A 20,034-nucleotide genomic window follows, 5' to 3' on the forward strand; every position below is an offset into this window, starting at 1 on the left:
ATGAAAGCATTTGTCAAGATGGAACATAGGTCTCTGTATTAGTTTCCTATTGCTTCTGTAACAAATTACCACAAATTTAGTGGCTTAAAACAATACAAATTTGGGATGGGCCCCATGGCATAGTGGTTAAGTCCGGTGCACTCCACTTCAGTGGCCCAGTTCCTGGGTTTGGATCCCAGGCACAGACCTACACCACTTAGCAGGCCATGCTGTGGCAGCAACCCACATAAAAAATAGAGGAAGACTGGCACAGATGTTAGCTCAGAGTGAATCTTCCTCACCACCAACAAACAAACAATCAATACAAATTTATCATCATGCAGCTTTGGAGGTCAGAAGTCCTAAACCAGTCTGACTGGGCTAAAGTCAGCTGTCAACAGGGCTGATTCTTTCTAGAGGCTTCAGGGGAGAATCCATTCCTTTGCCTTTTGTGGTGTCCAGAGGCTTCCTGTGCTCCTTGGTTTGTGGCCCTCCCTCATATTTCTCTAACCTCTTCCTTCCATGGTAACATCTCTTACTACTGCCTTGCACCTGTTGCCTCCTTAAGAGCCCATGTGATCACATTGGACCCACCTGCATACTCCAAGGTACGCTCCCCTTGTAAAGAACTTTAATCACTTCAGCAAAGCACCTTTTGCCATATAAGGTATATATTAACAGGTTCTGGGTGTTAGAACGTGGTTATCTTTGGGGGCCATTACTCTGTCTATCACAGTCTCGGAGAGATTTCAATGAGCAGAACCCTACCCGCCAAGCTGCATCAGACATGCAGTATGAGTAACACATAAACTTTTAAGGCGCTGAGTCACTAAGATCTAGGGGGTCTCTTACTGGTGCACAGTTTAGCCCACATTTACACCCTGTTTCTTTTCTGTCTCCCGACTATATTTTGCAAAATTTAAAAATAACTTAGCATTAAATATGACTATTTTCTGCATAAAGTACACTTAAATAGTATACCATAGGGGCCAGGCCAGTAGCATAGTGGTTAAATTCCTGTACTCTGCTTCAGTGGACCAGGGTTCTTGGGTTCAGATCCTGGGCACGGACCTACACACAACTCATCAAGCCATGCTGTGGTGGCATCCCATATACAAAAAATAGAGGAAGACGGGCACAGCTGTTAGCTCAGGGGCAATCTTCCTCACCAAAAAAAAAAAAAAAAAAAACTATACCATAAATAATCATTCTATGAGCAAACCAAGAGGATTTTTTTTTTTGTTCCTGAACAAAAGTAACTTTAGACCTGTAAAGTACACTTAAAAATAAATATTGCACATATTTAATACCCCAACAATATTCTTCCCTAAATCTGAAAAATCTTTAGATTCCTTTTCTTCCAAAAAACTAACAGGTTAGCAGTGATGATTTACTTAGATGTTGAACCAGCTGAAAGTAAGAAAGAAAGCAAACTCACTGAAAGATTATTAAACCTGGTCTAATTTTTTCTAGAAGTTGCAGGGGGCAGAGGTGGGAGCGGAGATGGGTTTCCTGATGGTTAAAGTGAAAACGCTTATCTGAATTTCTAAAGTAAAGTCCTTTCCTTAATTCCTGTAATTACGTCATAGATCATAAAAAGCAGAAGGATAAATGTCTTACAATCTTGAAGTGCAGACGCCAAGCTGGGCCACCACCCACAACTCTTCTTCATAAGTCAGAAGGGCATATGGACATGTCAGTCTCAGCCCAAATCAGTAGTCTCCAGCTTTTTTGGTCACACCCCTCTCTTCAGTAAGAAGTTTTCAGTGCATACTTCCGATGTGTATACTTACCAAGGTGTTATAAGCATTGTAATAAGTGCGCAGAAAAGAAAATAAAAAGATGAAATAAATCCTGTTGTTAAATGTCTTGCTAATCATGATGGCATCAGACTACATTAGCTAATATTTCAAGACACAATATGCCCTTAAGGAGAGGCTCCTCATTAATGATAGTAGATGTGAATCTAGCAGACGTAAATCCAAACTGTAAACCATCTCTTGATAATTTTGAATATTTTTCTCAGATCTGATTTGCTCCTCATTATTTTTTACCTGTTAATGTGGATTGCAAAGAGTTGGTTCTAGGAGTAAGAGTGTCTGCTCTGCCATTTTTACTGTTGCTTATTTGCTTGCACTCAGATTATTGTTTTCGCTTCAGTCCATGGGTTCTTTGCAGGAAATCCTTTTTAAGCCATTTGCCTACTTTAGGAAAGTTAAAGCCAGAGAATGTTACCTGAAAACAGTTATGATAATATACGTCGTACTGTGCAGAAAGCAAATAAAAGAGGGAGGAAACTGCCCGCAACCCCTCTGAGCCCTGGGGCTCCCCCTCTTCCCTCAGGGTGGCTCCGTGTGTGACACATCCACGTCACACACCATCTGACAGGGGGGTCAGGTGAGGGCACTGCATCAATGCATGCATTTAACATTATAACCCTCCCGGGATGCACGTGCCTTGCTCTGTAGAACTCTAATATAAATAACTCAAATGCAAGCTTCTAAAAAGGCTTTTACAAAAGCAATGAAGTTAAGGATGTGGCAGAAGATCCAAAATCTATTCAATTAGCCTTGCTATTATGAACAAATTATAGAGAAACTGAAGCTCAGAGAGGCGGCATGACTTTCCCCTAATCCCACAGAGGGTTCTTCGCGGTTGAGACCAGAAACCAGATCCTCTGAGCCACAGGCCAACACGCTTCCCATTATACTATGAGATTATGAATGAGTAAATTTAGCCATTTGGTGACTGAATTAAGTCCTGCTGGCCTCTCTTCAGCATGGTGCTATGTGATGAGGGAGAAAGACTCAAGCCCAGAACAAGGAGCAGAAACTAGGAGGTGACAGGTCCAGCCCTGGAGATGGGAGAAGCTTTTTAGGTCCGTGCTCAATATGAGGGGAGAATTTGCCTCCAGTGCATCTCTAGCAGCCAGTTTCTGTGTCTCTCACTGGTTAGGATTTTTATTAAGGTTCTTCTGAAAACAGTCCTTTTGTGCCTTCCCTACCAGACATTCAAGGACCTTGTATTCAATGTCACATTAATTATGTTGATATATATTGATTACATTCGAGGACAGCCAGCCAGAAAGGTGTCTGGTGTGGCAATCTATAAGGAATGAGAAAATGTCCCTGGAAATGTTAGGATGAAGATAATAAATTTTCCCTCCTGTACCAGTAGGGTTCATTCAGAGCAAAACGACCACTACAAGTGTTATGGGGTAGATTATTTATTATGAGTTAGACCTTACACTGTTTGGCATGGAGCTGAAGAAAAGGTCCAAAGAGCGTCAGAGAAAAGCCACTAACCAGCTCTGGTGCGGGGGGGACAAGTCAGAGCTTGTTGGATGCTGGGTGAAAGCAACTGTTAGAGAGAAGCCATGAAGGGGATGGGGAAGGAGTCTATGGAAGGCTGTCAGCTCTTTGCGGCTTCCCCCTCTGTGAGCTCAGCACAAAGCATTTCATGGTGGATCTAGGGTCACCGCTGGTCAGTAGGGCCAGCAGTTGGGAAGAAGAGCTGGACTTGGAGTCAGGAAAATCAAGAGAGAGTGACACCGACTGGCTTCTCTGTGGCCGTCCCTAACCACCTCTACCAACCTTCGAAATGTAATGGCTGCTAGTTTATTTCTGCCTCTCAAATATCACACAAACGTCTTTGTGGCAACCGTAACTCAACCACACAGGGCATTCCCACATTTAGGTGTCTGGGAAGTGTAGTTCCAATTTAGTTAAGGTGACATTGTACAAAGCCACCACATCTCCTCTCAGGGACAAACACTGTGTGGCTGGAAGCAGTGGGTTGACAGCAGCTTGGCGTAAAGTGTAAGACACCCAAGGCTCTAGCTCCAGTTACAATCCATGATTCCTATGCTGCCTTCTGAGGATGTGGGGCTATCTGCCTGCAGGACTGTTGCTTTGTGTGGATCCTCGAGGACCCCGGAGCTGAGGCAGCAATGTGTCCCTGCAGCTCTTCTTCACTGCCTTTGCCTGCTGCAGGGCTCAGCTTCCCTAGAAATAAACCTGGAACCACTTACAGAAGGCAGGTTTGCAGAGAAATCTGTAATAGCTATGGAAATTATAAATGCACTTAGCCTTTGAGCCAGTAATCCCACTGCTGAGAATTTTGGCCTCACCACTTACTGACTGTGTGAACTTGTACATCCCCACACATGTGCACCATTCTGCTACAAATGTATTCATGGCAGCATAAGCAAAAATTAGAAACAACCCTAGCATCCATCTATGGGGATCTGGTTAAATACCCTGTGGTACATCCACATGATGGAATTCTATGAAGCTAAGAAAAAAGAATAAGAAAGTTCTCATTGCCCTGATGTAGAAAGACCTCTGGGATAGGTTAAAAAGGAAAAAAAGAAGAAGGAAGAAAGAAAGAAAAAAAGGTAGGTGCAGAACAATGTTTATAGTATGCTAAAAAATTTTTTTCTGAGGAAGATTAGCCCTGAGCTAACTGCTGCCAATCCTCCTCTTTTTGCTGAGGAAGACTGGCCCTGAGCTCACATCCATGCCCATCTTCCTCTACTTTATATGTGGGATGTCTACCACAGAATGGCTTGCCAAGCAGTGCCATGTCCGCACCCGGGATCCGAACCAGCAAACCCTGGGCCACCGAAGTGCGTGTGAACTTAACCACTGTGCCACTGGGCCGGCCCCCCTATAGTACACTAAATTTTATGTAAGATAAAGAGGAACATTACACATATTTAGATTTGCTCATATGTTCGTAAAACATCAAAAGGATACAAGAAACTAATAAGGGGGCTGCCTGGTGGCATGGCAGTTAAGTTCACAGACTCTGCTTTGGTGGCCCACGGTTCACCAGTTCAGATCCTGAGTGCAGACCTACGCACCACTTATCAAGCCATGCTGTGGTGGCATCCCACATACAAAGTGGAGGATGATGGGTACAGATGTTAGCTTGGGGCCAGTCTTCCTCAGCAAAAAGAGGAGGATTGACAGCATATGTTACTCGGGGCTAATCTTCCTCCAAAAAAAAAAAGAAAAAGAAACTAATATGGTAGGTGGAGGGTGGCAGGAATGTGGTGGACAAAGACTGGGGTGAGAACCAGAGTTTTCAAACTTATCTTTGTATACAGTTTGGTTTTTGAGCAATTTTAGTGTTTTACATATTTAAAAATTAGATGAAAAAATAAATTTAGGTTGCCTTCAAAGAAAGAAAGGAAAAAGAAGAATTTGGAGAAGCACCAAATTGTCAGCCTGCCTGGAACAGCTGATGGTCAGACTCTGACTCCACTTTATCTAACCACTGGATTCGGGGGAAGCTGGGTGAACAGAACTCCATCCAGCAGGTAGAGAGAGTAGCTCTGGAGGCAGAGTGGTGTTGAGTTTAAGAGCACAGATTCTAGAGCCAGCCTGCAAAGGTTCAAATTAGGCTCCACAACTCACAAGCTGGGCAACCTTGGGTGAGTAACCCAACTTTTCAGTGCCTCAGTTTCCTCATCTGTAAAATGGAGCATAATAACAATACCTATTAAATATGGATGTAATGAGGGTAAATACGTTAACACATCTGAAGTGTTTAGAGTAGTTCCCAATATACAAAGGACTCTAGAAGCCTATCCACTTACTTATCCATGATTACCTGGGAGGATGCACTCAGGGAGAGATCCTCAGCATGATTCCCCTGATCTGATTTTAAACCAGGACCAGAAGGTCTTGAATCTTCCATTGAGGCTCAGTAGAGAGTGATTCCTTATCAGGCCTATAACCAGCCTGTAGGAATCCTAGGAGACCGCTCCGACACATGATGGTACCCATCTGATGCACTTTCCTTCCAAATAGGGTTTCTGGGGGATTTTCTTGGGTTGGCGGTGTCCTTGGCTCCCTTCCTAGGAGTAGTTAGCAGCACTGAGATTCCCTCCAACAGTTTAGGCCTGAGATAGCCTGCCTCCCATGAGGTTCTCTGGGTCTGTCTGGAAACAGAGTCCCACAGGAATGGTTCACGTACGGACACAAGCTTCCGTCTCCCCCAGAAAAGTCAATGAGGTAGAGAGGTGGCTCAGGTTGGTCCTGCATCCCTTCCCTGGCTTGTCTGAAAAAGGACAGGCGAGCTCTCCAAGGCTTCCTGGAGTGGGGGTGTTCACACCTGCTGCCCCGTTTGGAGAAAGGACCCCTACAGGTGAAGCCTCCACTTGTCTGAGGAAACTCTCTCTCTCTCATCAGTCCAGCTTGCCCTGAACCCACGGCGAGATCCCTCCCAAGTGTGCCCCTGCCAAGGGCTGAGAACCCCCTTATTATCATCCAGCCTCGTGACCTGTAACTCCCACGGGCCAGTCGGTTCTAGAGTGAGCGCTGTCCTTCGGGTTCATTGCTGAGGATGCAGAAGGAGATGGTGAGGCAGAGACTTGAGAAGAGCAGTTGGTGTGCAGAATAGATGCTGAGAAGCAGGAAGCAGGACCTGACCAGGGAGATACATCCTGGAGAATTTTCCAGCAGTATCGAGGGCCTAACAAAAGTCAGAAGCCAGGAATTTATAGAGGCACCAAGCTGCCCCCGCTGTGTAGTTTTCCAGAAGCAGGAGGCTAGAAGTGAAAAGACTGCGGCCCTCCTGCTGCTGAGATTCTGTTCCTGGAACGTAGACAGAGTCCAGTCTTTCAGAACTATACTACAAAATGTCTGTAAGTCCCCTAGAAAAAGTGACTTTCTGTCCTATTACTCTCCTGTGGTGGACACTGCTTTGTCCTGCTCTGATGCCCTTCTCCAGGCCAGCGCACCACCTTCCAGCTGCTCCTTCTCCTGGGAACTGCCCTTGGCCAATGGGAGCCAGCTGCTGTGGTCTGAATCTTTGTGTCCCTCCCCAAACTCGCATGTTGCAATCCTAAGCCCCAGTGTGACAGTATTGGTAGGGAGGGCCTTTGGGAGGTGATTAGGTCATGGGGGTGAAGCCCTCATGAATGGCATTAGTGCCTTTATAAAAGAAACCCCGTAGAGATGGATCCTTAGCCCCTTCTGCCGTGTGAAGATACAGCAAGAAGTCTGCAACCCAGAAGGGGGCTTCCCCTAGGATGCTGGCACTCCGATCTCAGACTTCCAGCCTCCTGAACTGTGACAAATAAATGCCTGTCGTTGAAAAGCCACCCACTCTGTGGGTTTTGTTATAGCAACCCGCAGGGACTAAGAAACCACCTCCCTTGGCAGCCTGCTGCCAGTGACTCAGTGATATGAGAGGACAAAAGGCCAGCCCACTTGTCTCGAGGAGAGACACACTGTAGTGCAGTTCTTGCTCCAGAGCACCCCGTGGGCCAGGCCGTTCCAGCTGAGGTCACGTCCTTGCTTAGCTCTGTCACCTGCACCCTTCTGCTCTCCTCTCTCCCTTTTTCCTGAGAGCACGTCTTCAATAAATCATAGACACTTGAATTCCTGTCTTAGGCTCTTCTTCTAAGAAGTCCCAGTCTACAACCTTTTTCTGTTGCATTCTCCCTTCCAGCCACATTGCCCTCCTGCAGTTCCTAGAACCCTAGACATGTGCCAGCCTCAGGGTCTTTGTGCTTGCTGTTCCTTTTGCCTGGAACACTTTCTCCCAGATACCTGAGTGATTGACTCCCTCAGCAACTTCAGGTCTTTACTCAAATGCCACTTTTTCGTTGAGGTCTTCTCTTACTGCTCATTAAAAATGACAAACCCACCCAACACACCCTTTTTCCCTTTGTTGTTTTAGCACTATTTAACACAATAATAGCAAGTACCTATAAAGTGCTTTAAGTGTGCCAGGCACTGTTATAAATGCTTAACATTCATTAAACGCAAACCTCATGACGAACCTACAAACGTTTGTTAAATCCATTTCACTGATGAGAAAACTGAGGCACAGAGAGGTTAAGAACTTTCCCAAAGTTTGTACAGCTTGTAAACGATGGAGTCAGGCTTTGATCTCAGGCTGTTTGACTCCAGGCACTATGCCACTACACTATATTATTGTACTGATTTATTTACTGATTTATTTTTGTTATTGTGCGTCTTCTCCCACTAAAATACAAGCTCCTTGAGAATATGGCTTTTTGTCTATATGGTCCACTGTTGTACGCCTTAGTACCTAGAGAAGTCCAGCTACCACACTAGGCCCTCAAGTAGTTATTAAATTACATACCTCCTGTGACTGAAGCCCTTCTTTCTGGATTCATGGGGAAAACAAGTTGTAAAAAGGGTAGACTGGTTATTCAAATTTCAGCCAACATCCTGAGTCACATAATAAGAACCTCTTCCTTCCCGTGTTGATTCAGCTCTGTAATAAGCTGGGTGCAATATATTTAAAGCACATGGTGATTGTTTAAATATTTGGCTTCCATTTTAGAACCACGAGTGCCAGGCAGCTGTGTAATTGCTGGCTAAGACAATGACGTCTGGCATTCGGAAGGCCAGAATTTGCAGTGATGTTGTCAAGGCCTTACCAGAGACCGTGGAGGCTGGGAGAAGAATCTAAGTGGAAAGTTCATTGTCAAAGTCATTTTTTATTACAATCTAGTGCTGCTCATTGGGACTTCAGGGATCCCCAAAAATAGCACCCTATCCAAATTCTGAACTACTTGAGACTAGACCAAAAAAATAAGACACAAGGAAATCAAAATTCTGTGTTTACTACTAAGAAAGCTGATATTACAGAATGTAGCTTAGATTTAAAAGCAAAATGTTTTCTTAACACTAAACCCCAGAACCAGGCACACTTACCCGTGGATGACTACAGACCTCCCCAGGTGGGGTCTTGGCCTGAGAAACCCACAACGTGGAGGAACAGAGCAGGACACACATTCTCTGCAGGTACACCAGCTCCAGGAGGACTCCAGAGGGAAGGACTGGCTACTCTATCCAGATTCTCTTCTAAAGTCACCAGTTAGACAAGTCACTGCACCTTCTCAAGAAAAGACTGAGTGACAGATGCAGAGAAATGCCAGGAGGGTCACAGTTATGGATAGCCCTTCAAATGAAGGGAGACGTTGAGTGAGGAATAACATTACGCTTGCAACAGTACTGCCCCATGGGCAATTAGACTACTCTTGAAGGAGCGCCAATTACATTTTTGCTTTATGAATCTGGCGTTACAGAATATGCAATAGTTGGCCTCTTAGAGCTTCTTACCATTTTACTTCTTAATTGTCATAGCTAAAATGAGATTTAAATCATAGAGCTTTGCAGCCAAAATGGAAACTTCAAAGACAATGTGATCTCCTGCTGTCCCTTTTACAGGTAGGGAACTGAGGCCCAGAGGGATGGAATATTTTGTCCTATGACACAAATGTAGGCAGGTCACCCAGAGCTGGAACTGGAACCCCCATTCTCTTTCTTTTCAGTCCAAAGCCTTTATCTATCCAATGGCCTGTTTTTCAGTTTGTCATCAACTTTTCCCTAGTGCCAAGAAGGAGAGGGGAAAAAAAACCCTCTACCAACAATAAGAAACAAAAACATAATACACACGTCCATTTCACAGCCAGGATTACAAGGTGGCAGTAAAAAGATGGAGTGTTCAAGGAGAAGACAGCAGTCAATTCTCTAAATGATGTAAAGTGAGGGCTTCGTCACCTCTCTCTGTACCCTTCACGATGAGATACTTCACATTGAAATCTCCCGTCTATCTAAGTCCACGGCGCTAGAGTTAGCAAGTCTCTCTGTTTAGGGACATTTAGCTTTTTACTTTCTTAAAATGCAAGAAAACTAGATAGTTTTTACGTGAATATAAACTCCAGTATCCTAATGATGTCTGTTTTAAATTATTTATGCACAGCTCAAACCTCCTAGGCATTGTTAAAAAAAAATCCTACATTACCATGAATCATATGAATTTTTTCTCAATGAATGGAAAAAGAAATGAGTGCTAGCTTCAGAAACCCAGAGGAGGGGGAAATCTTATTTCAAGATTCTTTCACTTCCTATAATGTAATATGTGTGTATTAAGGCTGTAAAATAGGACTCAAATATAAAGATCATAAATCATCATGTTTGAAAATAGAAATAAAGACTTTGCTCTTCATTATAAACGTATATAGTATAATAGTAGTGGTTTTTCAATTCTAGATAGCCATCCAATTTATTTTCTTATCCCAGTGCTTTTCGGCATGAAAAGCTAGTGCTATACTTTAAAGTATAGAAAGTTTAGGTAACTGTCTACAGGGAAATCTTGACTTTTTAAATTGCTTACTAAGGCTATTTGCCCATATAACATAACAAGCAGCAACCCCGAGCCATGAATTGTGCGTTGGATGTGTGTAGGGCTATGGTGTTCAGACACCAAGGTGGGCTTGCTTCGGGCTCCCCAAGTAGGTCAGGCCATTGCAGAAGTGTCGTACATTGCAGCACCAGAGCAGTTTGGTTGCTAAGGGAGAGAAAGCCTTACCTGAGGAACTACAGGCCCTCCCAGCGAATTCAGGCCACAGTACTACAGAAATGCACTGTGATGTCCTTTTTAGTGAAATGTATGGAAATTGTCCCAACTGGATATCTACAACAGGGAAGAATAGTCCACTGGCCTGGGAATCTTGAATTGTAAAAGTATTGTTCTATATTTATTTAGTTTGCCTAGAGTGGAGGATGCTTTGAAAAGCTATAGAGGAACTTGTCTGTGTGTGTGTGTGTTGGCTGGTTGTTTATTCGTTTGTTTTTTAAAGAAAGTAACTACTTCAAGACATTTTTTTTTTTTTCTGAAAGAGTTCAGCTGTAATCCTGACTTCCACTCTTCAGAGACTTAGGATGAGTCTGGGGGCCTTTTTCCTTCAGGAAAAACAAACCAACTTATAGGGCAAAACTTCCCCATGGACAGCTGGAATGCTGCCTAGCGATGGAGCATAGTTATCAATTCTACCTGTTAAACTCCGCTGTGTTCCTGAGACCCACAGCACAGATTCTGATGTTTTATTCATTTCAGTGTCCCCAGAACCGAGAACTGAGCCTGACACCTAGTAAGTGCTCAGTAAACGCTGGTTGAATGGAGAATGAGTCATCGACTCTGAATTTCAATCCTGCCTTTATCGCAGCTGCCATACGGTCTTGGGCCCGTCATTCAACCTGTCAGGGTGTCAGTTCCCTCGAGGGAAAGAGGCATGAAAGAACCCTGGTTCACTGTGAGAAGTCCCGAGACGTCTCATGGGAAGCCCTGCGGCACAATTCTTGTCATTCAGTGTCAGGGGATTTAAATTGCTTATACGTATATTTTAAACAATGTTTTGCTTTTGTGAAATTTTGATGTTGGAACATCATAGCAGTTAATGTTCTCACTTCTGAGGCTGTTAGTTTGGTAGTGCAGGCCTTACAAGATGAATGATTTTCATAATTTTTCATGACTGTAAACTTGAACCTAAGCATTTAGGACTTTCTATGGTACACACTCATTTAATCCTGAAGTTTCCAGCTTACTCTAGAATCAAAGATAAATGTGCTGTTGTAACATGTCATAAAGCCCTTACAGCTTCTCAAAAGCTCTCTGTGTTTATATTGGAGCAAAAAAAGGAGTTAAAAAAAAAGTTATGGGGCTGGCCCAGTGGTGTAGTAGTTAAGTTTGTGTGCTTGGCTTCAGCGGCCAGGCATTCGTGGGTTCAGATCCCGGGCACGGACATACACATCACTCATCAAGCCATGCTGTGGTGGTGTCCCACCTACAAAATAGAGGAAGACTGCCACAGATGTTAGTTCAGGGACAATATTCCTCAAGCAAAAAGAGGAAGATTGGCAACAGAAGTTAGCTCAGGGCTGATCTTCCTCACCAAAAAAAAAAGTTATTAAGCTGTACTAAAGATCCAAAATTGGCATGAAACATTGAAAAAATAAAGCCATTTGGAATATTGATTGAAGTACAGTATTTATCTGACTGAAAACCTAAAACATAGTTACAAAGTCCTATTTACCCTCTTTCTATTTTGTTAATGACAAAGATAAACGGTGGTCCTGAATCATCATGTGTCAGATTTGCTTGGCGGGATACATTTACAAAGTTATCTCACATCGTGTATTAGTCAGGGCTCTCTGGGGTCCTTCAGTTTTTTTCTAACACCCTCTGTTCTTATGGCACCAATTTACTGAGAGTCCAGGACAGCTGTCCAGTGAAATTGGTCCAACTGCCTCACCTTCAAGATTTGCCTGAATGTTCTGTCATGGTGTTTAGCTTGTTCCTACCTTTCCATTTATTATCTGCTTTTTGGATGCTCTTCTGATACTTAGAAGGGCAAGAAAATAAATCAGGTCTACAGGCCATTATAGCAGCCTAGAAAGAACCTCTGAAGATTGAAGAGGGGACTGAGCAGAAACCAATGACTGAAGAAACATTTTAGGATTATCTCTAGATTTAATTCATTTGAGCAATTCCTGGAAGAACGACCACAAGTGATCGAGAGTAGAAAAAAACAACAGCTTAAACAACTTTCGTTGTGAGCAAGGACTAGGATTGTTAGGTACAAGGCAGCTTTGTGAAAAGGATACCAATATGCAAAGTAGGACTTTGTTTTTTGTGTCTACCAGGCTTTGTCGGATTAGGTGGGGCTTTGAGACAAGTTCTGATGGGAGACTCCAGTCTTTTCAAAGTGTAAAGCTGCCAGGCTTAGTTGCTTAGGCAACCAACAATGTTTAAGACTGATGAGTTATAAGTTCAACTTGTTGCTATTTCGCAGTCACGAAAGTCTTTTGAATCTTTGTTCAAAGACAATTCATTTGAATGTGCTTTAAATATTCAGGAAATAGCCCTGGAAAACCTTTATTCAAGGTCAGTAAGCAAAAACCGTTTCTATGGTATCATTAAAACAGTCTGGATACATTTCAAGGTACTTCCGGCTTTTATCTACTCACCAAATAGTCTATGTGCCCACTTTTGCCAGGACCATGGACATATTACGGGTATGAATTTTAGCTCACTTCACTAGAGTTAAAAATAAGCCGCATTCCTTTGTGTCCCAAATAAAGGTACATTTGTTCAGAGCCTCTATCCACTCAAGAAATTCAATCTCATGAATTTGGTGGGGGCAAGGTGGGGAGGTAACCCATCTCTGTAGGGTCAGAAGGGGGCATCTGGGGATCTGGCACTGTCCAGGCCATTTTAGAAGGCCCTCTGATCCCCTCTGGCCTCTATTCAATGTCAAAATCCACATGGTCCGTTGAAAGCAGTGGCCCCAGCCCCAGATCTTTTGAAGGCTGGGAAGCCATATGCTTAGTGAGCCTCCTTGCTCAGGACACCTTGCAGCTTTTTTTGCCATGAGGCCCTTCCACAGACCAGAGCTATAGGAGGGAGTGAAGTGCTGGTCTCCACTACTCTACAAACCTGCACACCTCTGCTCCCTTCCTAGTTTCTGGAAAAGCTCAAAATCTTCCCTCTAGGATGGGTCTACTTCCTCTCTTTCTACAATAAAATGCTACACAGGGATAATATTCTGGATGCCTGTTTCATGCTTTATTTATAGACCCTTTTCTTATCCCTATAATACAAAAGTCATTAAGAATCTGGAGGCTGGCCCCATGGCATAGTACTTAAGTTCAGCACCCTCTGCTTTGGCAGCCTGGGTTCAGTTCCCAGGCGTGGACCTACACCACTTGTCATTCACGCTGTGGTGGCAACCCACACACAAAATAGAGGAAGACTGGCACAGATGTTAGCTCAGGGCCAATATTCCTCAGCAAAAAAGAGAATCTGGAGGTAAGGACACCCACAGCGACTATCTTGGAATGGGAAAGGGAAAATATCTATTATTTGTTCAGGCTGCTGAATGAGCACAACATATAAATTAATATCTGGAGGTGGTTTTCTAACCACAGATATGAAGGTGAGAAAGACAGTCCCTGCCTTCAGAGATCTCACATCTTAGAATAGAGATCAAATAAAGAGGTCATTAAAATATAGCACACAGGAGGAATCCCTGCACCAGGGGCTGGGAGGGGTTTTTCTGGAGGAAGTGATTATGAACTCTTAAATACCACTCCCTACCTATGTACCAGGCACTGCTCCAAGAAATTATTTATATAGATATACATAGACAGTGGGCTTATAATTAGAACCCAGGCAATCCAGCTCCAGAGTCCAGGACCTGAATTCCTAGGCTCTATGGATATCTTCAATGAGAACTGAAAAATAACTACAAGCTTGCCGTGGCACAGTGTAGGTGTGTGAGGGTTGGGTAGGGTGGAACAGTGTGAAAGAGCCCTGGGAGGTGCCATGAAGAGGGAAGTTGGAGTTGAACTATCTGAAACAGTAAGGGCTAAGGTCCCAGCAACCCTCCAGAAGTAGACCAGCAAGGATACTGATGCTCTTCTCGCTAAGGCTAACAGAGGCCAATCTGGTGAGGAGGGCTACTTGGGTAAGGAAGGGATTTCAGAAAATCCCCCTCAAAAGGGAATCTGCACTGACAACACCAGATGCTGTGGAGGATGTAGAGCAACAGGAACTCTCACCCATTGCTGGTGGGAATGCAACGTGCTACGAGCACTTTGGAAGACAGTTTGGCGGTTTCTTACAAACTAAACATTCCCTTACCATATGCTCCGGCAATCATGCTCCTTGGTACTTACCCAAAAGAGTTGAAACTTCATATTCACATAAAAACCTGCAGACAGATATTTATTAACAGTTTTATTCATAATTTCCAGAACTCGGAAGCAATCAAGATGTTCTGAAGTTGGCGCCGGCCTGGTGGCACAGTGGTTATGTGCACACGTTCTGCTTCAGTGGCCGGGGTTCGCTGGTTCGGATCCCAGGTGCGGACATGACACCGCTTGGCAAGCCATGCTGTGGTAGGTGTCCCACATATAAAAGTAGAGGAAGATGGGCATGGATGTTAGCTCAGGGCCAGTCTTCCTCAGCAAAAAAGAGGAGGATTGGCAGCAGTTAGCTCAGGGCTAATCTTCCTCAAAAAAAAAAAAAAAGATGTCCTTCAGTAGGTGAATAGGTAGATACTGCGGTACACCTAGACTATGGGATATTATTCACTGCTGAAAAGAGATGAGCTATCAAGCCAGGAAAAGACATAGAGGGACCTTAAATGCATATTACTAAGTGAAAGAAGCCAATCTGAAAAGACTTTATACTGTATGATTCCAACTATATGACATTCTGGAAGAGGTAAAACTATGGAGACAATAAAAAAGATCAGTGGTTGCCAGGAGGAGAGAGGGACGACTAGATAGGGCACAGAGGATTTTGAGGGCAGTGAAAATGCTCTGTATGATATTATAATGGTGGGTATACGTCATTATACTTTTGTCCAAACCCACAGAGTGTACAACATCAAGAGTGAACTGTATTGGACTCGGTGATGATGCTCTGCCAATGTAGGTTCATCAATGGTAACATCCTGTAATAAATGTACCATTCTGGTGAGGGATGCTGATAATAGGGGAGGCTATGCATGAATGGGGAGAAGGGGGGATATGGGAAATCTCTATACCTTCCACTCAATTTTGCTGTGAATCTAAAATTGCTCTAAAAAATAATGTCTATTTTAAAAAATAAAGTCCTGCCCAACCTTCTATCAATTAGATTTTGATTCACAAGCCTGTCTTCTAAAATGGAATTATGCCCTGCAAGGAGTAAATCTGTGCAAGGGTTTACACCCTGTTGTGAGTATTTTTCACCAGAAAATCAAATTGCTTTTCTCCTACCCTGACTCTAGCCAGGTTGGGAGGCTGCTCCAGAGAGAGGCTCGGGACAGACACCAGGACATGAAGACGACAACACACTCTTGGAATGAGGTCAAAAAATCTGCCACAAGATATTACTGGCCTCCAGTTGACCACATGTTCTCTCTGCTACACCAGGAGAATTCTGTTTTGTGCATTCAAAGGACTTTACATGTCATAGACTGTGGAAAGCAGTGTTGGAATGTTCTAAGTACTAAATTTACTGTGGGGATGGCTATCATCAGCATTCATGAGTGAAATAAAGGATAGGCCTGTCTCAGGGAAGACTGGAGACACAACCAAATTGATGCGTACTCATCTTCACATTTCAGATGTTCCCTAGTTAGGCCAAAATCATGATCTCTGGGGATGGCTTTGCCTCTTGCTGAGTCTGGCAGTCTGAACATCAAATCCAGATGAACCCGAAGCAGCCAGAGCCCTGGGTCGATGGCCCAAAAGCTCAAGCTGAGAGCCTGGCAACACGCCTCTCCTGACAGCAGTGCCAGTTCATAACAGAAAGCAGACCCCAGGCTCCATCTTTGTGTGACGCCTCATTTCAACCGACTGCTCTGCCTTTGTGAGACTTGACGTTATTTATTCCTCAGAGAGGGAATGAGTGACTCACGAGATCTTGCGATTCACAGAGCCTCTCACAGAGCTGGGCAGATGGTAAGCGAAGTGCTGGGACAAGAAAAGGGATGGCAGGCGGGTAAGGGCTGTGCTGGCTTCTCTGAGATCATCCAAGATGCACCCCTACACACATACACACACACCCACCTCCCCACCAGGAAACCAGTGAGCCCCTTTTACTTGGCAGAGGTGAGATGGTTGTGAATGAGCCTCGAGCTCCCTGTGGTGCTGATCTAGACTCCCACCTGCATTTGTTCTTAATCCATCCCCACCCTTCCCCCCCCCCCCCCCCCCAGCCCCGAGAGCCTACTCTTCAGCCAGCCACATGGCATGGTCCTCTCTCCTGCCTCCCCCAAACAGCTTGTCAGGGTCCCTCTCCCTCCCCTGCTGCTCAGGCTTCTGTACCTGTCTCTTGTTTTGTATCAGTTTATGTGTCTCTTCCGCCCAATGAGGCTATTGGGGACATATATGTTGTGGAGGTTTAGAGCACAAGTCCTGAGCCAGGCCTCTGAGGTCTGAATCCTGGCTGTGTCTGGCTGTAGCAAGCTATTAAAGGACAAATGCCACTTAGGGTATTTGTTGGAAGTCAGACTTTAGTATAACGGAGGGCTATTCATTTTCATCACAAAGCCAATTAGAAAGCTGTTTGTCTCCCAAGGTCATTCCCCAGTATGACCTTGGCCATATAACTTAACTTCTCTAGGCCTCATTTTTCTTGCACGTAAAGTGGAATAACACTACCAGTTTCTCAGGTTGTTTAAAAGGCCCTGCAATTATTTTGCAAAGGAAGGAATGGAAGAAGGAGGGAGGGTGGAAAGAAAGGAGGAAAAGAGACTGTGAGCCCCTTGAAATAAAGGATCATGCATTATTTATTTTTCATTCTGTGCCTCATTAACTCATTTAGTCATTCCTGAGTTCATACAATGTTTCAGTTGCTGAACAAGACCAGTCCCTGCCCTCAAAGAGCTGACAGTCAAGAGAGAGTGACAAAGAATGACAACAATTGTAACACAGTGTGATAGCAGCCGAGGGACAGCAGGATGGCATTGCTCTGAAGCGCATGGCTCTGGAGCCTGGGTTCAAATTCTGATTCTGTCACTTCCTGGCTATGTGACCCAGTAAGTTACTAGCAGCTCCCTCAAAGGGTTGCTGTGAGGATGGAGTTCAAAGGTGAAGAGAGACCAGAAGAGTGCCTGATACATAGTGTTTAATAGATGTTAGCTTTGAATGTTAAACTCACATACATACATATGCATAATAGATACATATATATGTACACACACATATGCATAACAGGTACCCACTGGAGAGTGTGATAGGAGCACAGAAGGTGGAAAAGTAAACTTGAGTCTGGCAGGGCTGCCAAGAGGAAGTGACCCCTGGGCCCAGTCTTTAAGAATGAATGAGAGAGGGGCCAGCCCTGTGGCCAAGTGGTTAAGTTCGTGTGCTCTGCTTCAGTGGCCTAGGGTAATGCTGGTTTGGATCCTGGGCACAGACAGGGCACCACTCATCAAGCCATGCTGAGGCAGCGTCCCACACAGCAGAGCCAGAAGGACCTACAACTAGAATATACAACTATGTACTGAGGGACTTTTGGGGGAGAAAAAGATTGGCAACAGATGTTAGCTCAGGTGCCAATCTTTAAAAAAAAAAAGAGAGGGGGTGGAGAAGCGGAGGAAGACTGACGCTCCAGCACATGCAAACGCATGAGGAGGGAGACCATCAGTCACTCCACAGGCCCCTGAGGGGCTAGATAGATGTGCTGGACAGGCAGGCAGGTGCTGAATCATGCAGGGCCCTGCTAATGAATTTGAATCTTGCCTGAGGACCCTGCAGGGCTACAGAAATAGTTCAAGCTGAAGCCTGCCAGGAACATTTTGGCACTTTCTAAATCAGCCACATTTTTCACAGCATTACCATGGCCGGTGGTAATCAACTTCGTGGTTGTGATCCTGAGGTCCTGTAGGATGCTAAAGCAAAACCTAAGAAAAGCTCTGTTCAGTGGTATACACTTCTAGAGCCAAATATATTTTATTTGATTCTGATTCTTTGGGAATTGATAAATCCTTTGTGGGAAGGACCCAGGTCTTTTCTCTTTTATCTTGAAAGTGCCTAGAACAACATGTGGGCATATGAGATTTGTCCAGCTAATACCAAGTGATGAATTCATATAATCCATGCACATTATATATGGTAACTTCTAGTTATTTAAGCAATTAACAGGAACATTCTAGTGGAAAGTAGAATTGAGGGTCGGGCACAGACTTTATTGTAGCGAGATGTCAAAGGACGAATACCCTTGAGGTATTTGTTGGAAGTCAGACCTTGGTGTAAGGGAGGTACTTTTCATTTCTGTCACAGAGCCGACTGGAAAGCTGTTCCTTTCAGACCCCAAAATGGCTGAGGGTTATTTCTGACTTCCGGTAGCACAATGTACAATTAGCAGTAGAATTATACCCCCTTTCATTTGGAGGAAGCAGAGGGGGAAGAAAAGAAACCAGTGAATCTCATGAAAGAATGTGGTCTGGGGGACAAGCTGGGGAACATGGACCCTCCATAACAACAGTGTCTCGACAGTCTTTGAACCCAAGCCTCATTTATTCATTCATTCCTTTGTTCCTTCCTTCAACAGACATTGATTGAGCCCCTTATGTATCTGAGATGCTAAGTATACAACAGTGAACAAATTAGACACCATCTTGTTCTGTACCTCATGAAGATTACACTAAAACAGGGGAAACAAGCTTGAAACTAATAAACACACTAATAAGTTTACACAGTCGTCCCTTGGTATCCACAGGGGATTGGTTCCAGGACCCCTACCGATACCAAAACCCACCGAAGCTCAAGTACCTTATATAAATGGCGTAGTATTTGCATATAACCTATGCAAATCTTCCTTGTATACTTTAAATCATCTCTAGGTTACTTATAATACCTAATAAAATGTAAATGGTATGTAAATAGTCGTTATACTGTATTGTTTAGGGAATAACGACAAGAAAAAAAGTCTGTACATGTTCAGCAACCATTGTGTGCCTTTCCATCTGCAGTGGATTGAATCCCCAGACGCACAACCCCCGGATACGGAGGGAGGACTGTAATAACAACTGGTGAGAAACACAGCGAAAGAAAACAGGGCGGCTTGCTATGAAAGAGAAGAAAAGAGACCTACTTTAGGCTGGGTGGGGGTCAAGGCAAGCCTTTTCGAGGAAGAGTCAGAGAAGGATGAGTAGGAAGAAGCCAGGACAAGATGGATGGGGAGGGGGCTTCAGGTAGGAGGAGCCTTCATAGAGGGCTCAGGTGGAAGGAGCTGGGTGGACATGAGGTACAGGAAGGAGGCCCCTGTGGATAGTGGAGGGGGAAGGGAGGGGATGAGCTTTGTGGAGGGGCTGAGGCCAGAGGCACAGAGCCCAATTAGGACAGCAGAGAAATGGGGAGGGCCTACCTCTCTTCCAACTCAACATACTCCATTCAGGTTCAGTGGCATGTCCCAGGGAAGAACCTCAGCTGAGGTTGGGGTGAGTGACATAGGTGGTAAAGGCACCCAGCATCTCCCCCCCCCCCCCCCACCATGTCAGAGGTTGGGAGTGGCAGGAGGCAGGCGCCCACGGACAAAGAACAATGGAAAGAGAAGTCCTGGGAGCCAAGCTGATGGGCTTTGACTCCAAACTCCCAGTGTGGCCTTTGCACAATTCAGTTGCCTCATCTACAAAATGAGGATAATAGCACTCACTCTAAAGCTCTGTAAAAAAGATTGCACGGGTGGGGGCGAAACGGGTGAAGGGGGTCAAAGGGTACAAACTTTCAG

The 20,034-nt window shown here is 44.4% G+C and overlaps 1 long non-coding RNA gene across 3 annotated transcripts in view; it reads right to left on the reverse strand.

The window, feature by feature from the left end:
* LOC138923474 (uncharacterized) overlaps positions 1–8,256 on the reverse strand; it is a 48,798-nt gene extending 40,542 nt beyond the window's left edge. Inside the window, exon 1 of one of the 3 annotated variants that reach the window (XR_011437126.1) lies at positions 8,101–8,255. This is a non-coding gene — a long non-coding RNA (uncharacterized lncRNA). Of the gene's footprint in view, positions 1–8,100 lie in introns of all 3 variants that reach the window. The other 2 variants (XR_011437125.1, XR_011437127.1) reach the window with 2 other exon arrangements.
* Between the last annotated feature and the right edge of the window lie 11,778 nt (positions 8,257–20,034).

This window comes from Equus caballus, chromosome 3 (genome assembly GCF_041296265.1).
Source record: "Equus caballus isolate H_3958 breed thoroughbred chromosome 3, TB-T2T, whole genome shotgun sequence".
Taxonomy (NCBI): Eukaryota; Metazoa; Chordata; class Mammalia; order Perissodactyla; family Equidae; genus Equus; species Equus caballus.